Source organism: Natator depressus, chromosome 1 (genome assembly GCF_965152275.1).
Source record: "Natator depressus isolate rNatDep1 chromosome 1, rNatDep2.hap1, whole genome shotgun sequence".
Lineage (NCBI taxonomy): Eukaryota > Metazoa > Chordata > Testudines > Cheloniidae > Natator > Natator depressus.
This window is the reverse complement of record NC_134234.1, coordinates 263,916,959-263,925,883: the sequence shown is the minus strand read 5'-3', so window position 1 is coordinate 263,925,883 and position 8,925 is coordinate 263,916,959. Positions and strand designations below refer to the sequence as shown.

General features: G+C 47.6%; 3 non-coding genes across 3 annotated transcripts; 2 read left to right on the top strand and 1 right to left on the bottom strand.

Annotated features, from left to right (window-relative positions):
- Nucleotides 1-5,009: 5,009 nt before the first annotated feature.
- On the top strand, nt 5,010-5,081 carry TRNAD-GUC (transfer RNA aspartic acid (anticodon GUC)). The gene has a single exon. It is a non-coding gene; the product is annotated as a tRNA-Asp (tRNA).
- Nucleotides 5,082-5,261: 180 nt separating this feature from the next.
- Nucleotides 5,262-5,333, bottom strand: TRNAD-GUC (transfer RNA aspartic acid (anticodon GUC)). The gene has a single exon. It is a non-coding gene; the product is annotated as a tRNA-Asp (tRNA).
- An 880-nt stretch (nt 5,334-6,213) lies between these two features.
- Nucleotides 6,214-6,285, top strand: TRNAW-CCA (transfer RNA tryptophan (anticodon CCA)). Its single transcript has one exon. It is a non-coding gene; the product is annotated as a tRNA-Trp (tRNA).
- Nucleotides 6,286-8,925: the final 2,640 nt, after the last annotated feature.

Below are 8,925 nucleotides of genomic sequence, written 5' to 3'. Positions count from 1 at the left end.
CCACCCATCCGGGATGCCATCTGATGTCCTCGGGTTTCACTGAGCCCACCCGTTCCATAGCCTGGGCTTCCTCGCCCTGTTTTTGCTGTGCCAGGCCTTCAAGGCTTCACTAACACATGCACACAGGTACGGCCACACCCAGCTGCAAACACAGACTGAAGTCAGCTCTGTGTGAGAGAGTTCAGCTCAGAGATTCACCCAGCACTCACGTGTATACCCTCTTTAGGGAGTTAACCCAAATTAATATTGTCTTGCACCATGTAGAAAAATCTGCACAGTGCAAGCTCATAAAAATCGCCCTCTCTCTCAATGTGGAGAGAGATATGCACAACTTCTTGCCCCCCGCCCCCCCCATTATAAATTGCACAAATGGGATTATGTTATAAACAAGAAATAAATTTATTAACTATTTAAGTGATTATAAGGGATAGCAAGCAGATCAAAGCAGATTACCTTAGTAAATAAACAAAAACTGCAAACTGACCTTAACACACTGGATAGGTAGGATATAAATTAGCAAATTCTCACCCTCAGTGATAAACAGGCTGGCAGATCCTTAAGGCACAAGTTGCCTTGGCTTTCCCAGGTTTTCATACACAGGCTAAAAATCCTCTAGCCTATGACCATTACTTCTCCCAGTTCAGTCTTTGTTCCTCAGGTGTTTCCAGGTGTGTTGTTGTAGGGAGAGTGAGGTCACCCTGTAATGTCATTTTCCCCCTTTTCTATCTTATCACTTGCTGGAAAGCTCTTTTGCTATGACTTGGGTTAAACAGTTCCCATTGTGTAGTGCTATCTCTGAGAGGTTTCTACTGTACACAGTTCCTGGAGTAATCCTTGTGCTTGTATGCATTTGCTCAATAAGCCATTAACATTGTTTGGCCTTTTTACTGTCATACCTGAAAGGCTGCTTGTGGACATGTTTCAGCAACACATACATAGTCAAACTTCATAACTTCACACATGGTGATAGCACACACAATCCAATGAGACATTACTGTCTAGCAGATCAAGACTTTTAGAATGACACCTCACAAGGCACACTTTGTATAAGAAATATTCTAAGTACATGACAGTGGTGAATATTGGGGTGTCAGAGTGTAACAGGGGCCAAAATTGACAGTCCTGCTTCCTGTCTGTCACTCTTCTCCCTCAGCCTCAAGGAGGAGGCGGGCTCGGGTTTCAGTGCCTTGTGGGGCATACAGTGTACAATGGTGATGGCTGCAAACCCCATGGAGCTGGAAGGCTCTGATGATGTACATCCAAGCACTAAGTGATCAGGCAGGCACTTTTGCTGGGCTGAAAATGGGTAGCAGAATAGGCAAAAGGAAGATATTGCAGAACTGGCCTCACTCTTTGCAAAATACCTTAAAACTGGGTCCCTTCCACTCACAAAAGTAGAGGAAAGACTCTGATTTCTTCCACATTTTTCATTAATTGCTTGTGGAAAAAATCAGGCTTCAGTGTGTTTCTGTTTTAGATCTGGCAAGAACCAGTCTGTCCCCTTGTCAGACGCATCTGACAAGGACTTAATTTCCAAAAGGGCTATTTTTCACAATAATGCAAGTTGAAAAGAAAAGAAAACCCTTAATGCTTTATGTTGCAAAGTGAAACTGCACATTCCATCATAAAGTGTTTTTTTTAATATTTCCCCCCCTGATTTCCAGATGCAAAGCATGAACAAAATGTTTGCTATTTATGGATTGATTAAACGCATAGAATGTGAGTGAGGAAGTTAGTGATGTTTCAATTATTCTCTTTGCCAGATGTCTAGAAGTTAACAAAGCAGCGGGCTCTAGGAGGGAGTTAATTTGCTCTAATTTCAATATACATTTAGGTCTATGGGGGTTGATTTCCCCAGTTTTCTTTTTCACAATAACTAAAATAAATTAATAGCCTTATTGTGTAAATTCCAAATAGTTTTTAATTCTTAAATTCACTAACTACGAAGCTGAGCAGTTCTGAGCGCCACTAGAGGGAGCTTATACTGCTGAGAACTTGAAACGCCAGTTTCTTTTCCCAAAGAGATCAGTGAAAGATAATCATACAAAATAGCAGAAATAAAAAATGTTTATTATTTAACCCAGTATTTATCTTTGAAGTAAATTTCTAATCTTTTTCCCACCAACAAATAGCATCTGTTAATGCACACTGAAGTAAATTAAAAAGAAAGTGTGCTTACTTTTTGCTAAAAGCAAAATACTACATGAGTTTTATTAATGCATTGCAGTTTAACAGTCAATGCATTTGAACTGTTCACTTGCCACAGTGCTTCAGCCTTTCTCTCTTAAAAAACTTTAAAAATCATTTGCGATTATTTCTAAAACTTTTACTTTGCAGTGTGATCAAAGTGTAGCAGTATTGAAACTTTGCTATTAGGGAATCGTTTAGCACCATGAGTGTACATTGCAGTGTACAGCAACCACTCAAGGCTAATAATTATATGCTAATCATTAGGAAGACAGCACTGTAAATTAATATGCCATTATGTAAGTATTGAGACCTTGCCAAAGAGTCCTGTGCCTACAGATTTTTAGTGTAAAGGCACAGAGCAAAATCCAAACAGCGCAAAGAGTATACACAGAGTTGGATTTGATGTGAATCAGCGGCAATCATATTAGAATCAAATCAGGCGTTCAGAGAAATGTTTGTAAAAGTGTAAACAGACTCAAATTTAGTCTGCTCTAAGGAGCTCCTTAGGTCACACTTAAGTTATGGCACCCGTGAAAATCTTGGTTCTTGCTCACACTGCCACAGGAACTTAGAGTGGGTGCATTGTCCCTCTTCTCCACCACCCCATAATCCTGGGCTTTCAAGGGACTGTTTTGGCCCTCAGCGCTGAGTAGAGCTCTTATGTACCTGTAGCAGCCAGGATGAGCAGGATTGCCCCAAGTCACTACACCTAGAAAAACGCAGCCCATACCAACTGTCCCCAGAACTCCATGCACTGGGGGCACAGACCCGGTGGGAGGGAAAAAAAGCAGCCTAGGAAATTTGTAAAATTTTCATGTGATCTTTTTTTGTATATGCCAGATACAGGATGACTTCATGATTCATCTAAACAGGGCATCCCTACAACAGAATGTAATTAGTATCTGACTGTAACTCTTCTTTTTCAATTGTCAACTCAAAATGTTCAAACTTGGCTGCCTAAAATGAGGAACCCACAAGGGTTAAACACCTAAATTAGTGGCCTGATTTTCAGAGGTGCTTCAATGGGAGCTGCAAATCACTTTTTAATTTAGGTGCCTAAATATGAATTGAGCCATCCTTTAGCCACCCATGTTTGAAAATCTGGCATAGGCTCCTTTTACCCACAGAGATATTTGTCTCTATTATTGCAATCAGACAATACCTTTGCTTATACCTATGACCATTTATATATGATGTTTACTGTACTTCTGACCAGACACAAATTGGTAAGTTAAATATAGTTCCTGATTTAATGTCACTGTGATGCAGACATGCACACTTATTTTATAACTACCCTGCTGCTGACTGAGTCAGTACCATCTCTGTAAGTGTCCTTCAACTTTGCACTCACAGATCTCAAAGTAATTGGTCTCCATTTCTCTTTCCCTTTTTAGATAGTCAGGCAGCAGGTGTTTGACCTTCTTTCGCCTCACTGGCTGCTGACTCAAGTTGCTTCTCAAATTCTCATTACAAAATCCTCTTCCACCCTTACCAGAGCACATCCCACGTTTCAAACGCAAAGTCACGTGAACTGCTTCTTTTCTTTTTATTGAGTTGGTTCTGATCATCCCCTCCCACGGCAATGTCTACATGAGGAAATCTCTGCGGATCCCCTAAAGAGACACCCCCCCACAAAATATTCCTTTGGGGAATGGGAGGAAGATAAATTAACCAGATATGCCAAACCCGCAAAAAAAAAAAAAAGCAGAAATTGGGTTTGTTTTTGGCTTAATTGGCATGTGAGTTGCTTGTTAGCTAGTTTTTGGCTTGTGGCTTGTAGTTTGTTGCTTCTTTTTTTTGATCGGTTCCTGGCAAGCAGGGGCAAAGGGGAGAAGAGAGTCAAGTTGCACAGCGGGCCCACCACAGTCCCAGACTGCACGCCGGGGGAGGGGGATCTAGTCACATAGAGTGTTGGGGTTCTTAGGGATTGGCTTGTTTTGGCCTTGTTTTGAAATGGGATTACCCTGATTTTTGGCTTATTGTGAAAGTCGGGGTGCTTATTTACCACGTGAAAGTTGGCAAATGTGAAATTAACCCGTGAATAAGACAATGAAACAACCCTACCCCAACCCAAACAGAATGATTCCAGGGAAGCCAGAAAGGTTAGGACCATCGATGAGCATAGGTGCTGGAACAAGGAGTGCGGGGTGCGGCACCCCCGTTCATGAGAGGTCCTTAGCCTTCACACTGGGGTTCCCCTCTTTCCACTCCTGGCAAAAGGCTCCATACACACAGCCACACAATCACGCTAGCCATGGCTGCCTGCACCCAACATCCCATCCCATTAGGGGCCTCAGCTGAAAATAAAACCTAGCTTAATGCTGAGCCTTCCAAAAACATGCTCACACTCTACGGAATGACAAGAGATGTAGACAAGGTTGTGCTTTCTGGTAGCAGCACCTGCAGTTTGCTTCTAACACAACCCAAGTGTGAGCCCTCGTGCAGTGCTAAGGGGGCAAAAGTGCATCACCTACCCACATGCCTTCCCCCCCCTCTGCGATTACCCTCCTGTTCCCCTTGCATGTGCAAAAAACATCTTTTCCTTGTGGTTTTCCTAGTTAGGCAGCTGGCTGGGAAGGGATAATAAAGTCTGATGGAAGAAAGGCTGCACTATCTTCCGCAAATTCTTTCACTCAGAGGGATCAGAGAGGTCACTTGTGCATTAAAGACCTGATCCAAATTCCAGTGGAATCACTAGGAGTCTCACCAGTGACTTTAACGGGCCTTACAGCAACCTCTTATCTCCCAATACATGAAGAACAAACAATCTCCCTAAGTGATATGAAATAGCCTTCTTGCTAAGACACTTACCAGCGAATTCCTCGTTAGTATAGTGGTTAGTATCCCCGCCTGTCACGCGGGAGACCGGGGTTCAATTCCCCGACGGGGAGGCAAATATACCTTTTATTTCCTCTACTGCTTTATTTATTTAAGGTAAACAGAAACTAAAAAATCCTTGCTACCTAGAAACGTTCATTTCTTTAACATTTTAAATACGCTTTAATTCTTTTAAGTTTTTCTTTTTAAAGGGAAAAAAGACTAAAGCAGTGAACGTTTCGAAAATTCAATGCCTCCCCGTCGGGGAATCGAACCCCGGTCTCCCGCGTGACAGGCGGGGATACTTACCACTATACTAACGAGGAGCTGCGTGTCAGCACCCTGAAGATGCCTTCACTTGTAGCACCCTAACCGGAACCGCCATCGCTCGCGAGCCCGCGGGGGCTGCCAGGGCGGACGCTGAGAGACACGGTGAGCAGCAGCGTTCCGGGCGCCGATACGGACGGAGCGGGTGAGGGCGCGGGGCTTGAAGAGGCAGGAGACTCAGGCGGCGAAGTACTGGGGGCTCTTCGTGGGAGCCCTGCGAAGGTCAGGTCAGAGGGCGCGGGGAGCGAGCGGAAGTGGAGCTGCTGGGCCAGCGAGGCTGCTCGGTCGGGGAGGGGGCGGAGGATGGGGGAGGTGAGGCTAGTGGGGGGCACCGGGAGGTAAGGGAGTGGCGGTTGCTGCCGGGGATAGGTGGGGGGCTGCCGGTGGGGGGGGGCTGTTCTCCGGGGGCGGGGGCTGCTGCTGCTGCTGCGCCCTGGGGGCTGGGCGGGGCTGCTCGGGGAGGCTGCCGGGCTCGTCCCGCTCGCTCTGAGGCCACTGGTGCCTGCCCCGCCACGTGCCGGGAGGGCGAGTCTACATTGGCGGAGGGGCGGCCGCGATTCCGTCCGCGGCGGAGGTGCCTGTCCCGGGCCAGGCTGGGGGGTAAGGGGCCGTTCGGCGCCCTGGTCTCGAGGCTGCCGCGGGTCAGAGCCGGGAGTGGGAGGCGCGAGCGCCCCCGGGTCCGCTCGAGGCGACTGGACCGTTGCCGGCGAGGGGCGCATTGCCGCGGTCAGGGCGCGCGGGACAGAGGCGGTCACTGTCCGGCCGTGTCTCCAGCCCGCTCGCTCGCTGCGAGTTGGGACGCAGCGCGGTTGGGGGCAAGCAGCCGTTAGCTTGTGGCGGTTGGTAATTTCTAATGCTGGGCGTCAGAGAGCTCAGCAGGACCTCGTGGCGCAACGGTAGCGCGTCTGACTCCAGATCAGAAGGCTGCGTGTTCGAATCACGTCGGGGTCAACTAAGCATTTTTTGGTTCTTTTCATTCCTTCTTTACTTCTGGTTCTTTAGCCTCCTACCTCGCATAACGCCTGCCGCCTCCCAGTCCTCCGCCCTGATCCGCTCCCTGGCATTACTGGTGCTCTGGGTGGGGACACAGCTACAAAACGGGGAGTGTCCCAGAGCAGGAGACCTGGCTCTCAGCATTTCTGTGACAAGAAACTGGGGGGAAGGATTTTATGTAGTCAATAAAACGAAACCTGAAAACCCCATTTCCTTTCCCCTGCCTCACATCGTGGTGTTAGTATCTCGCATTCACGCAGCTCCCTGCGGGGCACCTTAGGGCGCATTAGTGAGGAGTGAACAGTTCAGAGAAGATTTGAGAGTGAGGAAGAGGTTACTCACCTTGTGCAGTAACTGCAGTTCCTTGAGAAGTGTGTCCCTGTGGGTGCTGGGTGCTCCACTCTAGGTGTCTTTGCATCTACCGATCTGAGGCGCACGGATACACCTGCAGTGGAGCACCCATAGAGACACTACTCAAAGAAGAAGAAAAGTTTAGTCACCTTGCGCACTAACGATGGTTTTTCGAGATGTGTCCCCCTTTGAGTGCTCCACTGTAGGTGTAGCCGCATCCCTGGCCCTCACACTGGGGACGCAAAGACACCCAGAGTGCAGCACCCATAGGGACACTAGCTGAAGAAGAATCAATATTTCCCAGTAAAGCTACATTTTCCGGAGAAGGGCTGTTTTGGCAGGCCACATCTCAGCCACCACTTTAGCATGGTTTGGTTTGGTTTGGTTAGCTGGCTTTGTCCATTAAAATTATGAATGGTACCTGAATACTGCTAACTGCAAAAATAATAACTTTGAGGCACTGACGTTGTAAACTTATAGAGCAAAGACATACTCCTTGGGCGTCCAAGCCTGGAGAACTATCCAGCCACACCAGTATCTTAAAGGTTTTGCCTGACAATAAATAAAAATTGTTCTGATCAAATCGTGATGCCTTGCAGTTATTATACTGCAGAATATACTCATCCATGAGTAAGGCTATGATTTAGTCCCGGGTATTTTTAGTAAAAGTCATGGACAGGTCATGGGCAATAAACAAAAATTCATGGCCCGTGACCTATCCATAACTTATACCCCTGATTAAATCTTCGGCGAGGGGGCCACTACTGGGGGGAGGTGGGGTACGTCTGGGGAGGCCACTACTGCGGGGAGCCGGGGGCAGCGGCACCAACTGCCGGGGACCTCTGAGCAGCGGCTGCTCCAGCCGCCCTGGGAACACTGCTGGGGGGCCACCAACAGCGGCTGCTGCCAAGGGTCGTCAACAGCGGCTTCTCCAGCCACCCCGGGACTGCTGCCGGGGGCCACCAACAGCAGCTGCTCTTCCCCCCCCAGGACCACTACCCAGGCAGTCCCTGGGGCCGGCCATACTGGTCGCTGCTCGGGCAGTCCCCAGGGCCACCCGAGCAGTGGCTGGTGCATTTGGCCCCAAGCCCACTCCAACAGCGGCTGGTACAGCTGGCTGCGGGGATGCCCAAGTGACTGGCTGTGGAGCTACTTTAGCAGCAGCTGGTGTGGCTGAATCCAGGGCCACCTGAACAGCTGGGGTCAGTCAAACTGGCCACCACAGAAGTCACAGAGGTTGCGGAAAGTCACGGAATCCATGACCTCCATGACAAACATGAAGCCCTATCCGTGAGCCCCAAAATAAATTGTCTTGGGTGTAGAGTATCTGTGAGTCAACATTCTGATTTTACATTATTTGTATAATTTTTACTTTTTATCCAGATGGAAGAAAACATTCCTGAGACTGATTATTATGTGAAAATAAAATAAAATGTACATACGTGATTGAGTCATTTAAATTCCTGGAGTTAAATCATTTAAATTCCTGTGTTGTCTCTTTATATGTTTAGTATGAAAATCATAGAATCATAGAATATCAGGGTTGGAAGGGACCCCAGAAGGTCATCTAGTCCAACCCCCTGCTCGAAGCAGGACCAATTCCCAGTTAAATCATCCCAGCCAGGGCTTTGTCAAGCCTGACCTTAAAAACCTCTAAGGAAGGAGATTCTACCACCTCCCTAGGTAACGCATTCCAGTGTTTCACCACCCTCTTAGTGAAAAAGTTTTTCCTAATATCCAATCTAAACCTCCCCCATTGCAACTTGAGACCATTACTCCTCGTTCTGTCATCTGCTACCATTGAGAACAGTCTAGAGCCATCCTCTTTGGAACCCCCTTTCAGGTAGTTGAAAGCAGCTATCAAATCCCCCCTCATTCTTCTCTTCTGCAGACTAAACAATCCCAGCTCCCTCAGCCTCTCTTCATAAGTCATGTGCTCTAGACCCCTAATCATTTTTGTTGCCCTTCGCTGGACTCTCTCCAATTTATCCACATCCTTCTTGTAGTGTGGGGCCCAAAACTGGACACAGTACTCCAGATGAGGCCTCACCAGTGTCGAATAGAGGGGAACGATCACGTCCCTCGATCTGCTCGCTATGCCCCTACTTATACATCCCAAAATGCCAATGGCCTTCTTGGCAACAAGGGCACACTGTTGACTCATATCCAGCTTCTCGTCCACTGTCACCCCTAGGTCCTTTTCCGCAGAACTGCTGCCTAGCCATTCGGTCCCTAAAATAGAATCCT